This window comes from Pleurodeles waltl, chromosome 1_2 (assembly GCF_031143425.1).
Source record: "Pleurodeles waltl isolate 20211129_DDA chromosome 1_2, aPleWal1.hap1.20221129, whole genome shotgun sequence".
NCBI lineage: Eukaryota > Metazoa > Chordata > Amphibia > Caudata > Salamandridae > Pleurodeles > Pleurodeles waltl.
Window position 1 is genome coordinate 141,615,739 of NC_090437.1, and position 21,877 is coordinate 141,637,615.

Consider the following 21,877-nt stretch of genomic DNA (forward strand, 5'->3'; position numbering starts at 1 on the left):
GTGGTGACAGCCAATCACATCTCACCATGATATCTGTGCTTAAGCTAGGCCCAGATATACAAATGTGGATTTCCTTTAATATCTCAAAAACCACTGAGCGGATTTACACAAAATAATGAAAAGCATGCTTTCTAGACCAATAGCTACCTTCCTGGTAAATTTGATGTAATTCCATTTAGCAGTCTGGGCTGCAGTTGTGTCTAAAATCTCTATGGAAATTAACATTGGAAACACACTTTTTTTGAACCCCCCTCTTTTTCTTGGCCTCCGCTTTACGGATCACCCCAAAATATTCCACGTACAAAATCATAGAAATTCATCAATTATAGTAAGCGATATCTCAAGTAACTACAACTTGCACCCTCGCCGTGCACTGCTAATTACCCCACAAATTACTGCACTTATGTCTTATTTGATAACATCATTGATAATATTTGCTGTAATATGTTTGATGAAAAAACTGTGCATAGCGGATGCGTGAATTATAGCTACCTCGGGGGACAAATTATAGTTACATGAGATAACTATAACTACAACTGGTGAATTGCTACGGCTTTGTAAATTTGGAATGGGAGCCTAACTATAATGTCCCTGTAACCTTTGTTTTTTTAAGTGAAAATATACATATATGGAATAATTAGCTTCATGCCCTTCGCCTCATCCACAGTTACTTTTCTCCTTAGCAGTACACCGTAGCACTGTATTTCCAAGTGGGCTGCAGGAGAAAAACGGCAGCACAACCAGATATATCTTGAAAGTGTTTTCACCTGGAAGGTTTTTTATTTAATTGAAAAAAGAGTTAAAAAAATGTATATTAGCTGGTAGAAATATATATATATATAAATTATATGTATATATTACCTAGTGGTGGTTGCCTAGCCTAGGTAGTTATAGTTAGGACCTAGTTTCTATAGAAAATGTGTTTTTTATTTTGCTACTAACTTTGGCGCCGCTTGACGAATCTTTATGAAATTTTCCAGAACACTTTCATGCTCACATCAGCTGCTGTATGGAAAGGATTGCGCTGATCCGTCCAGTGGGGACTGAGAAAAAAGGGGGGTTCAAAAATGCATTTTCCCCATTCATTTTTTCCATAGTAAGTTTGAACATCGATAGCATCAAAACTACTGGACAGAATTACCCAAAATTTGACAGAAAGGAGTGTAAATCCGTTCAGACGTTTTCAGTCATTAAGTGGAAAACAAATTTGTATACATAGGGATGCGGATCCGTTGCAGATCCATGCGACAGAAGTAGTACTGTGATTGTCTGCAAGCTGTGGCAAGACATGCTACTGCCATCTTGTGAACCAATGCACGGTCCTGGGGGAAACAAATAAGGCCAAAACACAGTATAGGGGTCAGGGTAGAGGTACTCTGACCATATGATGAAGATTATTGAGTGTGTGAGGGACCCATTAAGACTGTAAAATGATTAAAAACACCTTTATTACATGATTGTGGAGTCTCGATTCCATAACGGCGCTCAGTGCGGTCCCTGTGTAACATCATGATGGAGTAGTGAACCCTGCCACAGAATTTAAAAACACTCACCCACACACAGATGCACTCAGACCCACATGCACTCACTCACAGTCACACTAAGACCCTCATGCAGCAAGTTAAAGACCCACTCAGACTCCCATGCACCCACTCAGAAATCGACTCAGATGCTCATGCACATACTCACTGACCCACTCAGAGACTGGTGCATCCACTCACAGACCCACTGACACCCTTATGCACCTACTCACAGACCCACTCAGACTCTCATGCACCAAGATACAGACCCACTCAGACTCCCACACACCCACTCACGAACCCACTCAGATGCTCATGCACCTACTCACATAACCACTAAGAGACTAAAGCACCCACTCACAGAACCACTCAAATCATCATGCACCCGCTGACACACCCACTCAGGCCCTCTTGCACCAAGTCCCAGATCCATTTAGACCCTCATGCACCCTCTCATAAACTCACTCAGATGCTCTTGCACCAACTCACAGACCCAGTCAAAGTCTCAAGCACCCAGTCAGATATCCACTCAGACACTCTTGCAATCACTCACAATCCCAATCCAACACTTATACACCCAGTCACAGAGCCAATGAGACACTCATTCACACACTCACAGACCCACTCAGACACTCATGCATCCACTTACAGACCCACTCAGATACGTATGCACCTACTCACACACCCACTCAGATACTTACACACCCATTCAGAGACCCACTCAGACCCTCATGCCCCCAGTCAGAGACCCACTCATATCCTTATGTACGCCATCACAGACCTACTCATACACTCACACACCCACTCATAGACCCACTCAGAGACTGGTGCACCATCTCACAGACAGGATCTCATGCACCCACTCACAAATCCACTCTTACAGTCATGCATCCCCTCAAAGACCTACTGAGATTCACATGCAGCCAAACATAGACCCACTTACACTGTCAGGCAGTCAGTTATAGATCCAATCAGAGGCTCTCGTATGCACTCACAGTCTCACTCTTTCATTAATGTATACACTCAGAGACCCACTCACACACTTATGTATGCAATTATAGGCTCACTCACACTCTCACATCCACTGAGAGATTCACTCAGACACTTACATAAGTTCCCACGGATTTACTCACACCATTATGCACCCACTGGCAGACCCAGTCAGACCTTCATGCTCTCAGTGACAGATCTACTCTTACATTGATGGACCCTCTCAGACACCCGCTCAGATCCTCATGTAACTACTCACAGACCCAGTCAGACCCTCATACAGCTTCACATATCTACTGACACTCTCCTGTATGCAGTGGCACAATCATTCACATATTTATGCATCCACTGACGAACATGCTGAGACATTCGTGTACATAGTCACAGACTCAATAAGACCCTTATGTATGGGCTGACAGAGTCTCTCAAACGCTTTTGTATCCAATGAGAGATACACACGAAGACTCAGACACCTACTCACAGAATTACACATACACTAATGTTTTCACTCACAGACCCACTCAGACACTGACATATGCAGTCACAGATCTAGTCAGAGTCTGTCGCACTCAATTAGAAGTCCGGTACCCTTATGAATTGTTACAGACCCTGTGTGACCATCACTTATCTACTCACAGAGCTAGTGAAAGCCTCACTCATCTACTTCAAAAACACACTCAGAATGCCATACACCCATTTTAGGATGTATTCTACCACTGATGCATCTACTTCGAAAACCTAGTAGATTTCCAATGAGGTATTTACAAATGTTGTGCAAAAAATACATATGAAGAAAATGTTGTTGTAGTGCTTTAAATATCTACTTTTGGTTTGTGGATCCACAACAGAGTTGTGGCTTCAAATGTTTTTAATAAAACAAAATTGCAAATGTATTAAAAATGTAAAGAGTGTTTGGGATATAGAGTGGCTCTATAAAGAGCCTTTGTGTTTATTTTGTAGATATATATATATATATATATATATATATATATATATATATAAGAGCGAATGCAGAGGACCAAGTTGGTGGGAAACACTTCTATATCTGCCATCCACGTGAAACTGCAGGTTAGTATTGTATATAGATCCCATGTTATGCTCTCTGAGGAATGCTGAAACAGTTTCATTAACATGTTTCCTAGCTTTGTCAATCTGTGGACAGAACTGGTTTGACCACGTCTGTTTCTGCCTCGGGCATATGTACACAAATACAGTGTGAGGGAAAAGGTGCATTAATTAAGCACAGTTATCCTTCATTAGGATTTCCAGTGCTACCCCAGTCAGTGTGCCTAGGTTATTTTCCCCACAGTAAACAATTATGAGGTGCGGTTGTTGGCAGTCTCTAATGCTTCAACTGATGGAAGCAATTGCTGCCACTTTAACACTCTGTGGCCAACCCAAGCAATATTCGCATTAGGCAAAGCAAGGTTCCTATAAATGTCACTCTTTCTAGCATACTCAGTAGCACAAAAAACATAGCTGTGACATACAAGCTGCACTCTGAAGATTTGAAATTCAAGGAGTAGTAGCACACAGGAGAAAACTGCAGCTGAATTAGGTACTTTAGAAAATGTGAGGTGGTTAAGATGGAGGGAGTCCTTGATTTAAAAAAAGCAGATATTTCATTGGATGTTCTGAATATACTGGTACAAAAAAAATAGGTTCCCCGTAAGAATATTTAGTTAGAGTATGATTGGTCCTTATGTTTTCTAAAATAAGTAATCCCTTTTTGTATATACTTAGCTTCTGTAACATTGACCCACACCTGCTAGAGGACACATTAAAGTTAATCTGCTGCTAAGCAGCAATGCTGTGAACGTTTGACCGAGTGGTACAGTGGAGTGTTCTACAAGAGTTTGTTATGGTAGTTGAGGAGAAAGAGTGTAGGGGGAAGGGTAGTTTTAAGAAGACACATATGTATTTTAGAAAATATGCATTTTGTAGGACAAAGAAGTGACAATAAATGAGTTTTCTCAAATCAGTTTTATTTGTGAATTTAAAATGTACATGCAAATTATGATAAATATGTTTACACCCCCCCCCCCCGACTGGACTTACAACTCCGTTACAAAGCTACACAGGAGCCATGGTGAGGGACGTGAAGGAGTCGCGACTCCAGCAGCATATAGTGCAAACTGGGCTACTTACTAGAAGCACAACATAGGGTCACAATTCAGTAACTATTCAAATGCGGTATATTATTAATAAAATATGATGCAGAGGGCCAGATTTACAAGAAAGTGTTGCATCAGCTTTGAAGCAACACTTTTCTTGCACCCCCCATGACACCATCTGTACGCTGCATTTACAATATGCACACCATGGAGCACGTTAGGACAATAGCGTCATAATTTATGGAACTTTTGTGGTACTTTGCAGGATTAGCACCATAAATTGTGGCGCTAATCCTGCAAAGTAAATGGAGGCCTATTAAAAAAGTATTGGGTGGATAATTTTAATGTCTGCCTAAGACAGGCATTAAAAATGCCGCTAAAGATAGTGCAGCGAAATGTTCTAAATTTCAATACGCAATTTTTACAGGCCTCCTTGCATTGGAACATTACCCCTTGCACACATTATGCCTGGCACAGGCATAATGTGGCGCAAAGGGTTACAAAGTGGCGCATTGCATGCATGGCTCCACTTTGTAAATATGGCGAAGGAGAACGGCCTCCTTAATGCCACATCAGTGTCAGAAAAAATTACACTTGTGCACTAAGAGGAGCTAGGGTCATGTAAATCTGTCCCACAGTTTGTGATTTGCTAACTTGCATAATATCACTGGGAGCAAAGGTGAACAAGTTGTGATTTCTGGTTTCTTGGGGCAAGAGTGGTGTACTATTCTTATTCTGAGATTTGTTTACTTTACACACAAAAGCAGCCAAAGTGATACTGAGATATTATTTTACCGGACAACATCAGCTATTAAAAGGTATGCAACTAAAAGGGTCAGTTTTAAAATAAGGTATGTTTGTGAATAAGAGTGATAAAAGTCTATGGCACTCATTACAACCCTGGCGATTTGTGATTAAGTGGCAGTAATACTGCGAACAGGCTGGCGGTAACTACCGCCAAATTATGACCATGGCGGTGATAACTCAGATAGACAGCCACATTACCACACCGACCCCCACGGCAGAAACAACAGCCACCACAGTGGTAGCCACCTACAGCCTGGCGGAAGATAATATTCCGTCCACTGTATTAAGACCCCGGAAACCGCCACCTTTACCAGGGCGGTACCAACGACATCAAAAGCCTGGCGGAAACACTGTACAGAAGGGAAAGGACTCACCTTTGGAGACACAGGGAAGAACCATACCACCATGGAACCTGAGCTGCATGTCTTCCCAATGATTTTCTACGTCCTGCTCCACCACGAACACCACCGACGGCGAAGACGACGACGGTAAGTACAGTCGCCTAGCACACAAGGAGGGTCGGAGGAAAAAGAGAGTGACACACATACGCAAAACCCAGCTCACCCCACCACCATACACACATACAGCTGCAGTTCTAAAACATATTTACCTCGTACCCCTGATGAATAATGCAAGGACTACAGGAACGTACAAATGTGATTGTAATAAGATCAACACAGTAGAAATAAGAAAATGCAATATAACTGTTATATACATATGCACAGTTCAAGGGACACTGCCCAGTTCTCATTGTGCGCCAAAGTCCAAGGCCCCACTTGTCACCTGCACCAACATGGAGCGATCACTGAAGGGGCATCATTTAGAAAATAGGAAGGCACCTCAGCGAGACGGGTAACGGGGGGCTTCTCAGCCGGTAGATGTAACAAGACCACTGGTTCTGGAGGGGGCAACATGCCCTGTGCTTGGTCCTGGGTAGTGCAAGGCCACAGTCTCTCAAGCGGGTGACTTGCCCACATGCTCTGGAGGGAGCAACATGCCCTGTTCTTAGTCCTGGGTAGTGCAAGGCCACAGTCTCTCAAGCGGGTGACTTGCCCACATGCTCTGGAGGGGGCAACATGCCCTGTGCTTGGTTCTGGGGATTGCAAGGCCACAGTCTCTCAAGTGGGTGACTTGCCCACATGCTCTGGAGGGGGCAACATTCCCTGTGCTTGGTCCTGGGGAGGCTGGGGTTGGTGGGTGTCTTACCCACTGGTTCTGGAGGGGGCATTGTACCCTGTGCTCTTGATCCTGGTGAGGCTGGGTAGGTGGGTATCTTACCCACTGGTTCTGGAGGGGGCATCATGCCCTGTGCTCTTGGTCCTGGGGTGCAAGTTCATAGTCTCTTAGGTGGGTGTCATACCTACTGGATTTGCAGGGGGCAGGCCGCACAGCGACCCATGGACACAGGACTCCATACTGTCTGCCGGCGGTGACGGTTGCTCAGTGGTGGTAGTGGTGCTGCTGCAGCCGCTGGTGGGGGGAGGCTCCAGCCCATCCCCTGCAGCCTTGGACGGCTGCCCACTGGTGGTGGTTGTGCTGCTGCTGCTTCTCGTGGGGGGAGGCTCTAGCCCATCCTCTGGAGACTCGGACAGCTGCTCACTGATGATGGTGGTACTGCTGATGGGGGAGGCTCCAGCCCATCCCCTGCAGCCTCCGATCGCTTCCCACTGGTGGTGGTGGTGCTGCTGCTGGTGGGGGGAGGCTTCAGCCCATCCCCTGCAGCCTCTGTTGGCTGCACAACCATGGTTGGTGGTGGGGTCTCTGTCTGAGTCCCTGCACCAGGCCCCTTGTCCTTCCTACCTGCTGGTCCTGGCTCCTTGGCCTTCCGGGCAGCAACTGGGGCTGATTCCTTGCCCTTCAGGGCAGCAGCTGGGGCTGGCTCCTTGCCCTTCCGGGCAGCAGCTGGGGCTGGCTCCTTGCCCTTCCGGGCAGCAGCTGGGGCAGGCACCCTTTCCTTGATACTGGCAGGTGCAGGCTCCTTCAACCTCTGGACATGTGCCCTGGATCACTTCCCACCACGAGTGGGTGTGGAGACTACTGGGCCCATAGACTCGTTGGCTGAGGTGCTTGCCAGGGATTTTACCACCCTGGCCAGACGTGAAGGACGGGGGAAGGGGTAGGGAAGAGGTCAATGGTGGAGAGGAAAAACTTCTTAGGGACATTTGGCCAGGAAGAGGGAGAAGGCTTGGGAGTAGAGGAAGAGGGAGTGGTTGCAGGAGGTGTCTGTCTGCTGAGTTTGGGTGCATGTGCATGGGCTGGATGCTGTTGTGAGGTGGATGGCTGTTGGGTGTCTGAGTGCTTGTGTTTGTGTACTTTAGGAGGGGGGAAAGACACAGTGGAAGAGGACACAGGGGACGGGTGCATGGCTGTGGTGGAAGTGTCTGCCAGTGAGGTGTGTGTTCTGCTAGATGTGGTGGTGATTCTGGTAGTGGATGAGGATGTAGTGCATGCAGGTGTGAGTGTAGATGCAACTGGGAGGGAAGTGGAGGAGGAGGAGTAGGGCGAGACTTAGGAAACTGTGGATATTGGTATGTCTGCATCTGGATGGTGTTTTTGTGAGTGCTTGCATTTGCCAGTGCCACTCTTGTGTGTTTTCTTGTGTGCATGCTCGTCTGCCTGTGTGCTTGGGATAGATTGGGTTTGAGGGGAATGAGATTGGGAAGTGGAAGTTGGAGGGGGACGGTAGAAACAGGGACAATGGCTGCCATCAGAGAGAAAGCCAGAGCCTGGATTGATCTCTGTTGGGCCACCAATCCAGTGTAAATGCCCTCTAGGAATGCATTAGTCTGTTGCATCGGGGCTGCCAGCCCCTGGATGACATTCACAATGGTTGACTGCCCTACAGAGATGGATCTCAGGAGGTCAAGAGCCTCCTCACTCAGGCCAGCAGGGCCGACTGGGGCAGGGCCTGAGGTGCCTGGGACGAAGGAGATGCTCACCCTCCTGGGTGAGTGGGCACGGGCAACTCGATGAGGGGCTGCTGGGAGGACGGTGCTGGTATGGGGGTGGCGGCTGTATCTGTAGCTGGGGTGGTCACAGAGGTGTCCACCACCAACAGGGAGCTTCCATCGGAGGAAGTATCTATGTCTGAACTGTCCCCTCCAGTCTCTGCCGTGGTGCTCCCCTCGCCCTCCGTCCCACTGGTGCCCTCAGCGTCGGTGGACTCTGCCTCCTGGGTCCTGTGGGATACAGCTACCTCCGGTGCCTCTGCTCCTCCACCAGATGATGCCAATGCACATAAGGACAGGATGACAAAACAAAAAGGGGTGGGGAGAGACAAAGGATACACTGGGTCAATGGCTACACCAACATCACCGTTGGTGTACACACTACTCCCACACACAGGGAACAGCCTTACGCACTATGCATTGCACTACCAGTTATATTGCTAGCCACCAAGGCATGGGGATGGGCCACACCGCCAACTGCAGCACACCTGGGACCCAGGCAGCCCTGACGAGTAGTGGATGCCTACGAGCTAGGTAGCACGTTGATCACTTCAGAACCCTGGCCACCATGGGATCTACTCTGCAATGTCAGGCCTGGCCTAGGGGCACTCACTGACACACATCCCCCACCCAGATACCACCCTACCATGCATAAGTAGTAATGATGGGAACTGTACTCACCCCCTTGTGGCTGCTATGATGCCCTCAAGCGCCCATCCAACTCTGGATAGGCCACTGCCAGTTTGCGGGCCATCAGGGGGATCAGGGTTTGACTAGCACCCCTTCCTCATTGGGAGGCCATCCCCAGCAGGGCCTCTGGCATCTTCCGTGCCCAGCGTCTCAGGTCCTCCCACCATTTCCGACAGTGGGTGCTCCATCTGCCGTAGACCCCCAGGGTCCGCATGTCCTTGGCGATGGCATGCCATATACCCTTCTTTTGATGGGCGCTGACCTGCAAAGGAAGTACACACAGGAAAATAGTATCAGTCAGACAGTCCTGTCTGTTACACTTTTGGCCCACCATACCCCTTCACATCAACATTTACATACACATGGCCCAGCACACAACCTGTATGCCACCCAGGGCACTCCCACCAACCTCCCCTACACTAGGCCTTCACACACACCACTCCATGCATGAATGCCAAATGCATTGTGCCCACAGTGTACTCACCTGTTGGTCTGGAGGCCCATACAGCAGTCCGTACTGAGGTAGGACCCCATCCACCAGTCTCTCCAACTCTGCCGAGGTGAAGGTAGAGTCCCTTTCCCCAGTCACACAGGCCATGGTAGGTTCCAGACACAGGTCACAGCAGCACATACAGTGTAGGTCCTCTCCTGATGAAGGTCAGGTAGCAAGTGAGTGATCAGCTAGAAAATGGTGGTCACGTCCACGGTGATGCATGCTGTCACCGCTGGCGTACATCACCATTGGCCATTGTACCCCATAGGGCCCAATGTTAACCAATGAGGATTTCCACAGCGGTTCCTGACCGCCTCCCACTATGGCGCACAACGTCAGAGGAATTACCTCACTTCCACCTGTCCCTCCACACATTACAGGCAGATGGCATTTCAGGGGGGGGAAGCAGGCTCTGGATAATAACTTTGTCACAGTTAAAATTTGGACATACTGGACAAATCCCACTTACCCATTACAAATTAACATCATGCATTATACTGTTGTGGCTCCAATGTTCAGTTTGTGACCGGCTCCTCACTCTTTTGTCCCTAAGACTGCTACAGCTGCAGATGAATCGGAAACGGAGACATACCCCCACGTACAGACCCCTGGTAGACTTGGCAACAATTGAGGACAGGCACATTATCCTCACCTATAGACTTGAAAGGGCCACAATCATAGAGATGTGTGCCCAACTGGAGCCTGACCTGATATCTGCTGTCACCCCACTGGGACACCCCCTCTTGTGCAAGTCCTGTATGTGCTCCATTTTCTGGCAACTGGTTCTTTCCAAATGACAGTGGGCTTGGCAGCAGGAATGTCACAGTCAATGTTCTCAATAGTGCTGACAAGAGTTTTGTCTGCCCTGATAAAGCACATGTGCAGCTACATTGTTTTCCCCCAAGTAGAGGATTTGGCCACAGTGAAGGCTGACTTCTATACAATGAGACTTATTCCCAACATAATTGGTGTGATTGATGAAACTCATATTGCATTTGTCCACTCCCGCCAGGATGAACAAGTATTCAGAAATCGAAAGAGTTTCCATTCCATGAATGTTCAGATGGTGTGCTTGGTGGACAAGTACATCTCCCATGTCAATGCTAAGTATCCTTGGTCGATGCATGATGCCTTTATCCTGAGGAATAGCAGCATCCCAAATCTGATGGCCCAACTCCAGAGGCACAGGGTGTGGCTAATAGGTGAGCCCTGGTTCCCACGCAGTGGATGTTGGTGTATGGGTATGGTGTGGGCCATATGGGATAGTGTGTGGCTAAATGTTGTCCCTCAATATTTGAAGGTGACTCTGGTGACCAAACCTATCATGGCTACTGACCCCTGTGAGGAATGCCAGGACAAGAGCAGAAGAACGTTACAATGAGGCACATGGGCGAACCAGGATAATCGAAAGAACCTTTGGCCTCCTGAAGGCCAGGTTCTGGTGCCTCCATCTAACTCCCTGTGCTACTCACCCAAGAAGGTCTGCCAGATAATCGTGGCATGCTGCATGTTGCACAACCTTGTCTTGAGTCGCCATGTGCCTTTTCTGCAGGAGGAAGAGGCTGGAGATGGCCGTGTGGCAGCAGTGGACCCTGTGGACAGTGAGGATAAGGAGGCAGAGGATGAGGATGAGGAAAACAGAACATCACTGATATGGCAATACTTCCAATAACACACAGGTAAGACAGTGTTACTTCACATTTCAATGTCATTATTTAGATGATCTCTGCACTGGCATGCTGTCATCTCCCACTTCTATGACCACTTATTGTACCATTTGGCAATTCATTTTGCAGATGTTGGTGCCCCACAATCGCTCCTGGTGTGATCACTGCAGGAAAATACAGGTCCTTCCTATGTGAACAATTACTGTACAGTTGAATTGCAATGTTTGCACCTGGTTAAACAAATACATACTTTACAAATGTAACATACTCCATACTTGTAGTTTTTTCAAAGGGTGTTTATTGAAGTGCTAAGAAGAAGAGGGGAAAGGGCAAGGGGATGGGGATGGGGTGATGATGGAGGAAAGTCCAGGGTGATGTTCTAGTCTATTTGTAGCACAGGTGCATAGTCCAAGGGGACATAGTAAGGGAGGCAATGGCAGATCAAGGAGGACAGGGTGACTGTGTGGGACACAAGGGTGATAATCAGGAGAGTCTCATTTCCCGGCAGGGGTCTTGGCAATAGCCTCTGGCTTCTGCCTGGATCACAGGGAACGTTTACGGGGTGGTACACCTTCAGCAGGGGGTGGTGCTGGTGGTCTGTTGGGCCTGTGGTAGGGCCTCCTGTCCACTAGCGGCAGCGGAGGTGGAAGGCAGTTCAGATGTCTGGCTAGTGGCAGGGGCCAGCTGTTGTGTGACTGACTCCCTCATAATGTTGGCCATGTCTGCCAGCACCCCTGCAATAGAGACCAGGGTGGTGTTGATGGCCTGCAAGTCCTCCCTGGTCCCCTGGTACTGTCCCTCCTGCAGCCGCCTGTTTTCCTGCACATTGTCCAGTATCTGCCCCATTGTGTCCTGGAAATGTTGGTAGGCTCCCAGGATCTTAGAGAGTGCCTCCTGGAGAGTTGGTTCCCTGTGCCTGTCCTCCCCCTGGCGCACAGCAGTCCTCCCAGTTTCCCTGTTGTCCTGCGCCTGTGTCCCCTGAACTGTGTGCCCACTGCCACTGACCCCAAGTCCCTGATTGTCTTGGGTGTGGGGGGTGCCCTGGGGTCCCTGTAGAGGTGGACACACTACTGATTGATGTGTCATAGGAACAGAGGTATGTGTACACTGGGTGGGTGATGTGGTGGTGTTTCCAGATGGGGGAGGCTCTGTGGTGGTGTGTGACTGGGCATGGGTAACTTATAAGCAAAGGCTAACACATATGTTTAGAGAGACAGACAATTAATACAAATATATATATATTGCCTACAATAGACATATGAATGAATGTTTCAAAAGTATATTTAATAATATGTCATAACAGTGTCTTATGTAAATTTAAACCTGTTGGTATATTGTCATTTATCCAGATTTTTTTACTAACTAACATGACATATTGAAGATGCCAACAAAAAGGAAAACCAAAAGACAAGAGAGGAAAGCCTTCGTATATACTTGAAACACAGACAAAAATATAGAAGATGAGAATATTGTGGTTAAAGAGAAAAAAAATTGCTAGTAAGAGAAACAGAAAATGTCTTTAAAATATATGTGGGAAACTGAAATGTATGAAAAATTATGTTAATAAGTTAATAAAAAAGAAGTTTGAAATCAACGAAGAAGGTACAAAAATTATGTGCGATGCAAAGCAAGAAATTATTGAAGAAACCAACAGAAGGCAGCAACAGTTCAAAGAAATTAGAGTTAGAATGTTTTCTGCCAGAGTATTTTCAGAATCCTCTTATAAATATGAAAGGGTACAAAAGGAGAAGGGGAATACTTAAATAGAAACAACGCGTTGAATTTGTAGTTGATTTGGCTTTTCCTTGAAAAGAAAACTTTTCATTTTGATTTTGACCTGAATCAGAACACTTAATAAAACTGTGTAATATATGAAGAGATGTAGCCAAAGGAAAAGAGTGATTAATAAAAAAAAAGTAAAATATTTAGAGATGAATGGAAGCATATCTCCAGTACAGAGCCTTTCTTTAATGAAGAAGAGTATTCACAAGAGAATACATTAGGATATGCAGTGGATTCATCTGGTCGAGATTAGGAAATGAAGGATGGAAGTCCTGTTGAAAGAGAAGACATTTTTTCTAGAAATCTGGAAGAGGTGGTAGCAAAAGAGCTTCAGGGAAGGCACAGACAGGCTCCTGTATGTAAATGGAATTGTAGTAGTATTTTTAGTATTCAGCAGCAATCAACTGATTTGTTGAAGACATTTGTCAGGAAATTTCCACACTGAACTTTAAAACAGAACATTTTTATTTTGCAAGGATTAGGCCCATGCAAAGTTAGAAAGTATACCAATTTACTAGGATATTCATTAGCATGTTTATTCACTAAAGTGTGAGCCAAAGCACATTTCATCACTTTAGGATGTTGGTAGTTCATCATTCAAAAATAAGACGTTTAGTTAGGAGACTTTACTTTGTGAATAGTCCAGTGTGGCGTTTAGGAGAGATGAAGAGAGTACTTTTCCATGGTACTGTACAAGAGGTAGAAAAGGTTTGGGAGGATGTGCAGTTTCGGTTCTTTAGTCCTGAAGAAGATTCTAGGGAGAATGAAGAATTAGTAGGTGTACCAACGAGGATGAGAGCACAGGTCTTGCTACTGAGAATTTTCAACAAGAGATCACAAGTTTACTACAGCTTATTTTGACACACTCACTATACAAGTGAAACACAAAATGTACATGTGTTTTTCAAAACTAATGGGAAAAACAGACAAAAGTGGCAAGATTTTGCTGCTTATTTATTTGTAGAGGAGCATTCTGACTTGTCCACTCACCAAGGTAAGTAAGTACTGCTATGATAAGTTAGAAGACTGGAAAACTCCAGCTAGAGCAGTAAATAAAAGGTTAGAACTTGTGACTGTTCCAGAACAACTACGAAACTTAAATGTATATGAATCTGTCCTTATACAATCATCCATTTCAAGCAATTATACGACTGGAACCAAAACCAGGTAAATTGCATCCAACAGAGTTATTAAGGGTCTTAAAGGTAGAGTTGTTTATTTGCCACTAGACTTTTAAAAAATGTTGAAACTGTAGGAGTAAACAAAGATTATGAAGAGCCACTCAATATCTTGGTAAACAATGTACCAACTAAGAATAAAACAATTTGGCAAGAGTTAGTTGATGTTAATATAGTTAAACAAGCAACGTATACCTGGTACAAAATAACATTTATTAAAAGAATGTTAACGTGGAACCTGTTGCTTCAAATGTTGATAATAACAGTTTGCCAGAGAGTGGGCAAAAAGAAAAGCGAGGTCCATCCCGATCAGAACAAATTTATGAGCACTACAGCATCCACTGGTTACATTAAAAATAAGTAATTGGTGATGCTATTGACATTTTTCAAATGAAGCAAGCTAAAGGTGTCTGGGAAAAAGTTTAGAGGCTCACTGTTTTCTACACTTGTTTCCCACTGGAGTAGGATGTTGGTATGATGACTGGCCCATACAAATACCAGCAGCTGAATAATGATCAACATGATTATATTCAGAAAATCCAAGATTTAGACAGTGTATCCCTTACATATTTCACCTTCTGTTTGAAAGTGTCTTGTCTGGACATTCCTATGCTGTGAATCACATTTTTAAAAACTGGAGTTAGTCTTCAAAATATATCTGCAAGAGATTTTGTTAACAAAGTTCAAGAAAAGGATGAGAACGTAGATTACAGCTTGATTTATTTAATAGCGTGCCAACCGGGTATCAAGGAAAATTGGTTTCAGCATCATGGAGAACTGGTATATGCTTAGAAAAATGGGAGCTCCAACCTGTTTTTTGACATTGAGTTGTGCAGAGTATGCATGGGATGATCTAAATGAATTTTTGAGAGAGGCAAACATTAATCTAAAAGATATTGATTTGAAGACAGCTGAATAACTCATTACATCCTGCTAATGTTGGTAGATATTTCAACCACAACTTTCAAGCTATACTTGGTTTTATCTGCAACAAGAACAATCCTCCTCTTGCAGAAGTAAGTGATATCTGTTGCCCGAAAGAGTACCAGACAAGAGGTGTTCCTCACATTCACATGCTACTGCGGATAGGAGATGCACCCAAATTTGGAGTAGCATGCGATGTATGTGTTGTCTTTTATAGAGGAGTATGTCACATGCATTGCATTTTTTAAACACATAGATGTGGGAAATATTGTCGCCCAAGATATAGGTCAAAAGAAAATGTTTATATAAGATGTTGATTTGGGGTTCCAAGGCCTGTAATTTCAAAAGGAAGAGTAAACAGCTTCTTGTCTTCAGTCAGAGATACACTGACAAGGAAATCTCCAAAGAATACATATGACTTATGAATAACAGAAGAATTCAAAAACATCAGTGACTACAATCCGGTGATTTTAAAAATTTGAAATACTAACATGGACATTGAATTTGTTGCAGACAACTCCATTGCTATGGCAATATTTCGCATCGCACATCACAAAATCTGAAAAACTTTGATGAAGGATATGTGGCAGGAGATTTATGTGGAGAAGGCACTTAGCAAAGAATTGTATTCATCAGCTTGAAAATGTTTTCCCACAGGGAAATGGGGTCCTATGAGGCCTGTGACAGACTTGGTGCAGCAAGTTTGTTCTCAACATCAAGAGGAACTGTCTTTGTAATTCTTGGCCTATCTATTACAAGAAACAGAGTACAGAAATATTTCCCTGAAATTCAGTACCAGGTTGTGATTTATTCAGAAGGTACAGACGTTGAAAAATCAAATAAGTTGGATACATACTATCCAAGAAAAAGTGCACATCTAGAAAACAAATGCCTTTATGAAATTCTTCGAAAGTACAGATATAGAAGTAATGTAGTAAAAATGTAGAAGAAGGAAAATATGAAGTTCGTCAATGTGATGGGTGTTTAGTCAAACATGAAAAACAAAATTTAAATAACATCGAAAACGTATAAACTTAGCTGTCAGAAGTCTGGGAAAAGAGAAAAGATAATTTTTCTATTTAGCACTTCTTCAACTGTTCAGGTCATGGCGCATTGAATTGGAAGTTCTTGGAGATTATGACTGCTATAAGGAAACTCTTAATGCTGTAAAAAATATTATTCAGTGACCCGTGTTCCAAAACTAACACAATTAGTGGTCAGACTGTAAAAAGCTTTGTAATTAAAGTTATCTCTACTTGTTTACAGAAAACTACAGATTCAAACGTATTATGTGTAGTAACAGCACCTATTGGATTAACTGCACACAATATCAAGGGAATAACATTACATGAACTACTTATGCTACTGATAGGACATTACAATAAACTGGAATACCTGAATGTATCTGGTGAATTTTATCATGTAGTAGCAAGAGTTTTGAAGAAGATGAAGCTTTTGATTATTGCATTGTTTCAAATCTAATGCTTGCTTTTGTCCATCGGTGAATGAAAGGGATTTTAAAAATTGATTACCATGCCTTGTTTGGAGGAAAGCATTTGATTGTTTTTAGAGACTTACTATAGCTAACTCATGTAAAAGGACAGCCAGTTTTTAAAACTTTTTTAAATGATCAGGCTCAAAACTCACTAGGAAGTATTGGCAATGTCAACATTTGGCAATATTTTCAATACAATGAACTTGTGAAAAATATGCAGCTTCTGACATGGACTACGGAAACATTCTAAAAGACACCAGAGTGGGAGTTCTGACACAGGAGAGAAAATTTTCTTTGATGCCTACATTTGAAGAGTGTGCTTCCTTTAATGAAGAATTACTTCCCTTTTCCCAGCAATACAAAATGAATTAAAAACAACACCCTTGCAGTTACCTTTTGATGATACTGCATAACTATAACTGAATCAATGTATAATACATTTTCTTCTTTTTTTCATAATAACATATATATTAAATTCTACCTAAGTCATTACAAACTCATTGTACTTCTTTGGAACCTTCACATTCCTTCACAACCACGTAAGTACACAATTCCCAACAGGTATGGACACAACATTTCCACTCTCCCAAGGATTAGACCTAATGTTAGAATTCCCAACAACACTCCTCGCAGTACAACGTTTTTCCATTACATCATCCCACAACCAATCATTAGTATGATCACTGTTCAATTTCTCAGATTCTTCTTTCTCCCAATCTAAAATCTTATTACATCTTGACAACCTACAAAATGCCACACTCTCCCATCACTTAATCGTGCAGATTTCAAAAATACCTCCTTAACTTGCTTTGGTTTGGTAAATTTACTACAACCTTTCCTAGTTTTGTGTCCTACTTTAACTCTCACCCACTTACCGGGCTCCAATTTAACATCCCTGACTCCATGTTTCCTGTTGTCATCATCATCATCATATATACTTTATTCGACCGTAGGTCAGTTTCCTGTTGTAATATTCCTTGTACAACAGCTGCACATCTTTTAAATTTTTCTTTACCACCGAGGGAGACCATTTACCACATAAGTTCATATCCATCCATGCCTTATTGTCCTTAGTAAACGGCTCCCTTCCTCTCAGAATTTTAAAAGGACTGTACCCCATCAATGTTGGTGTAATTCTGTAAGCCCATATAGTCTTAGCCACTTCTCTCTCCCAATCTAACCCTGCATTTATGGCCGCTTGAACACTTCCCATTGTGACTCTATTAAATCTCTCTACTGCCCCATTCCCCGCAGGATGATAGACTGGAGTATGTCTCCCTTTAATGCCATTCCTAATTAGGAAACTGTTATACTTTCCAGCTGTGAACTGTGGGTCATTTTCACTACTTATACTTGTGGGAATTCCCTCTCTCAAAAATATTTTCTCAAGAAATGAAATTACAGTTTTAGTATCAACTGCTTTGTTAATTTCTAACTCCTGATATTTCAAATAATTATCTATCACAACTACAATGTACTTACCCACTCCCTCTTCATTCAAAATAGGGCCTACTATATCTATGCTCAAATCTTCCCAGGGATTTTCTGGAATGATACATTCTCCTAATGGTGGCCTAAATGTAGATTGTGTCTTATCAGCACTTATACACACCAGGCAATTTCTGACCATTCTCTCTGCTTCAACATCCATACCTGGTCACCAATAAACTTATTTAACTCTTTCCTTTAACTTAACATTGCCAAGGTGACCTTCATGACAAATTTCTAATATTTTGCTTCTCAAATCCTTAGGTGGAATTAATCTTTCTCCCCTTAAAATATATCTTGCACCATTAAGAGATAACTCATCTCTTACTTCCCAGAGTTGTCTACATTCGTCCTGCAATTTACTTTTCTCTCCCCAACCTTTAGTTATAAACTCCTTCACTTGCGATAAACATACATCCTTCTCATAGTTTAATTTCCATTCATCCTCTAAAATAGCTGTGCAATCTTCCAAAATCATAGCCACATTATATTCATCCCATTCACTCTCCTCCAGTAAATTATCTTCATTCAATGGCAAAGGTTATCTACTCAAATAATCAGCAACCTTATTTTTGTTTCCAGATAAATATTCTACATTGTATACGAAATCTAACAATCGCAATGTCAACCTAGCTATTTGTCGCGTAGCCCTATTTATGTTACTTGTTGTCAAAACTTTTACCAAAGGTATGTGGTCAGTGCGTAATTTGAATTTGGAACCCCATACATACTGCCTGAACTTCTCCATACCACACACACAGGTGCCAGTATTTCCTTTTCAATCACCGAAAATATTTCCTCACACTGGGTTAATGAACGAGAAGCATACGTTATAGTACATTCTTCACCCCGATCTTTTAACTGTGTCAACACCGCACCCAAACCTTTGACACTTGCATCTGTGGTCACAACACTACAGGCATTGATAGCAAAACCTTGTAATGGACCAGCAGAACATATATCAGTCTTAATGTTCTCAAAATCCAGCTGAAGTTCCTCATTCCAGATGAACTCCTCTTTTATCTTCAAAAACTGTCTCAACCCATGCGTTTTCATTGCAAAGTTCTGTACAAATTTGGAATAAAATTCTGCTAGACCCAAAAATGATCTTAGTTCCTCCTTCGATGTAGGAGTAGAGGCATTTTTCACAGCTTCAACTATTTTGATCCTTGGAGAAATACGATCCTTCCCCACTTCATGTCCTAGATACGTAACTGAATTCACTGCAATTTTGCATTTCTTCAATTCCACTGTCAATCCATTGTCATTCAACGTTCTCAATACTTCTTCTAACTTGTTGTCATGTTCCACTTTGTCTTTCCTCATTATTAAGATGTCATCTTGGAAGTACGTCACTCTATTGATCTTTTTAAACAATTTATGCATTAACCATTGAAACACACCCGCTGCTGATGCCAACCCCAACAGCATGCGTACACACCTATAACATCCAAAATATGTGATAAACAAGGTTAAATTTCTACATTCAGGATGTTATTCTATCTGATGGCAGGCGGAAGTCAAGTCTATGGTGGAAAACCACTTCACACCCTTGGTTTGTGCTAACAGTTCATCAATCTTTGGAAGTGGATGTTTCTCCACTACAATATTCTTGTTTAAATCCCTCAAATTGATGCATAGCCTCAACTGTCCTTTAGGTTTCCGTGCTACAACCAGAGGTGCCAACCATTCCGCACTCTCCACAGGTTCTATGATTCTTTTTTGTTCCATTTTATCTAATTTCTCCATTACTTCCTTTTCTATCCCCAGTGGTATATTCCTTGCTTTGTGACATCTTGGTCTAGCTCCCTCCTTTAGCACTATCTTGTGTACATATCCACGCGATTTTCCCACCTCTACAGAAAATACTTCGGGAAATGTTTTCTCCATTCTCTCACTTACTGATATTGTCAGTTCATCCACTGATAAAACTTGCTCTTTACTGTTAGGATCTAACGTTATACCCAATTTTCCTAGGTCAATCCATCCTAACACCAAAGGTCCTTTTTTAGCTACGTATAATTTTCCCTGAGATTTTTTTCCTTGAAATTCAAATGTGACTATTTTATAACCTATCATGGGAAATTTTTTCACCAGTGAATGGAACGGGATGAACATCCATATTATTCAACTCTTCACCAAAAGTTTTTGCAAATTTTTCCTTCCATACTGATTGTTGTACAATAGTGTATGGTGACCCAGAGTCAGCTATCATGTCATTGTCAACTCCACCAATTGTCATGTTGCACATGGGTCTCTTCTTATTCTCCCCGTACACATCTAAAACTGCGTCATCTCCAATACTCAATATGCCTTCTCCCGTTTGTGAGTCATCTCCCTCTTTAAATTCATCCTTTTCATCTTCCAAAATACAACTCACAGTCTCCTTAAAGTCTCTTCCTTTCCTCTTCCTGCATACTTTCACAAAATGTCCCAGAATTACACAATATGAACACTTACTTTTCATCACCGAACAATTTTTATCTCTTGCAAAATGTCACGTTTCCAGACCTAAAACATTCTTGATCTTTAATGTTCACTTTCCTTCCGCTATTGCTTCCACTCCTTTTGAAGAATTTTTGAGTAGACTTCTCATTTGTCTTATATTTACAAACACTACTATTTGACACTTTGTAGACGGATACTTCTCCATTTTCTCCCTTATGTGCGGCTTTCGCACATCTTTTTGAAAGTTCAGCTTTCTTCACTATGGCTACTATTTCTCTGAGTGGTGCTTCCCCACAAACCCACAATTTTTCTTGTATGCTTTCATTGTTAAAATGCATAACTATTTGATCTCTAATTAGGTCTTCTTGTAATGCTCCAAATTTACATGTTATCGCCAATTTTTTTAAGGCAGATACCTAATCCTCAATTGATTCTGCCATATTTTGTTTCCTCTGAAAACAATTATATCTGTCAATAGCTACACATACTGTGGGTTGATAATAAGCATCCAAATCTTCTAAGGTGTCTTTGAATGCATCACTGGTCCCCGACATCCTTTGTTCATCTCCATTTGAGCATATAAACGTAACCCTTCTGGTCCTAAACTGAAGTCTTTGGAGAAGTCTTTTATAGGACTGCTGGATGAAAAAAGTCTTTATGTCTCTGCAAGAAATGTGTAATAATTTTAAGACATAATTTAAATGTTAATGAAGGATTTGTAAATAGAGCAATCAGTAAAATCAATGATTTTATTAATTTTCCTACCCATGATGAGATTGAATTTTTGGCTGTAAATTTGATCAGGTTGATGACGTAAAGCAAATTGGAAGCTATGTTGTATGCTTTTTGCTTGTGAAAGATTTGTATGTCTGACGGAAATAGTTTACAGTTTGTCTTGAGTATGCTCCAACAATCCACAAGTCTCAAAGCTTAAGTGTTGATGCTGCATTTATTAATATCAGAAGTACAGTTTTCAAGAAGGAATCTCTTATGTGGCATTGTCACAGGTTCAAACATTAGCTGGTTTGTTTCTAATTGACTTGATGAGAAGGTAAGTGGAGATGTAAATTGCGGGAGAGAGAGTACAATAGGTTAAGCAGTAAATATGCTCCTAATTTAGGACATTACCCTGTTTATAAGTACAGATACTATGTCCTAAGCAGAAACTGACAAAAAAGTACAAAAACATTATAGATAAGATGGAAAATAGAGCTAAAGAGGAAGGTGTGAAGAAAACTAAACTGGAAAATGATGGAGCTATTTTAGGTTACCAGTTGGATAACACTATTGGTGTACACTGCTGAGCTAATGTGGTTCTCACTGTTCTCTTCCA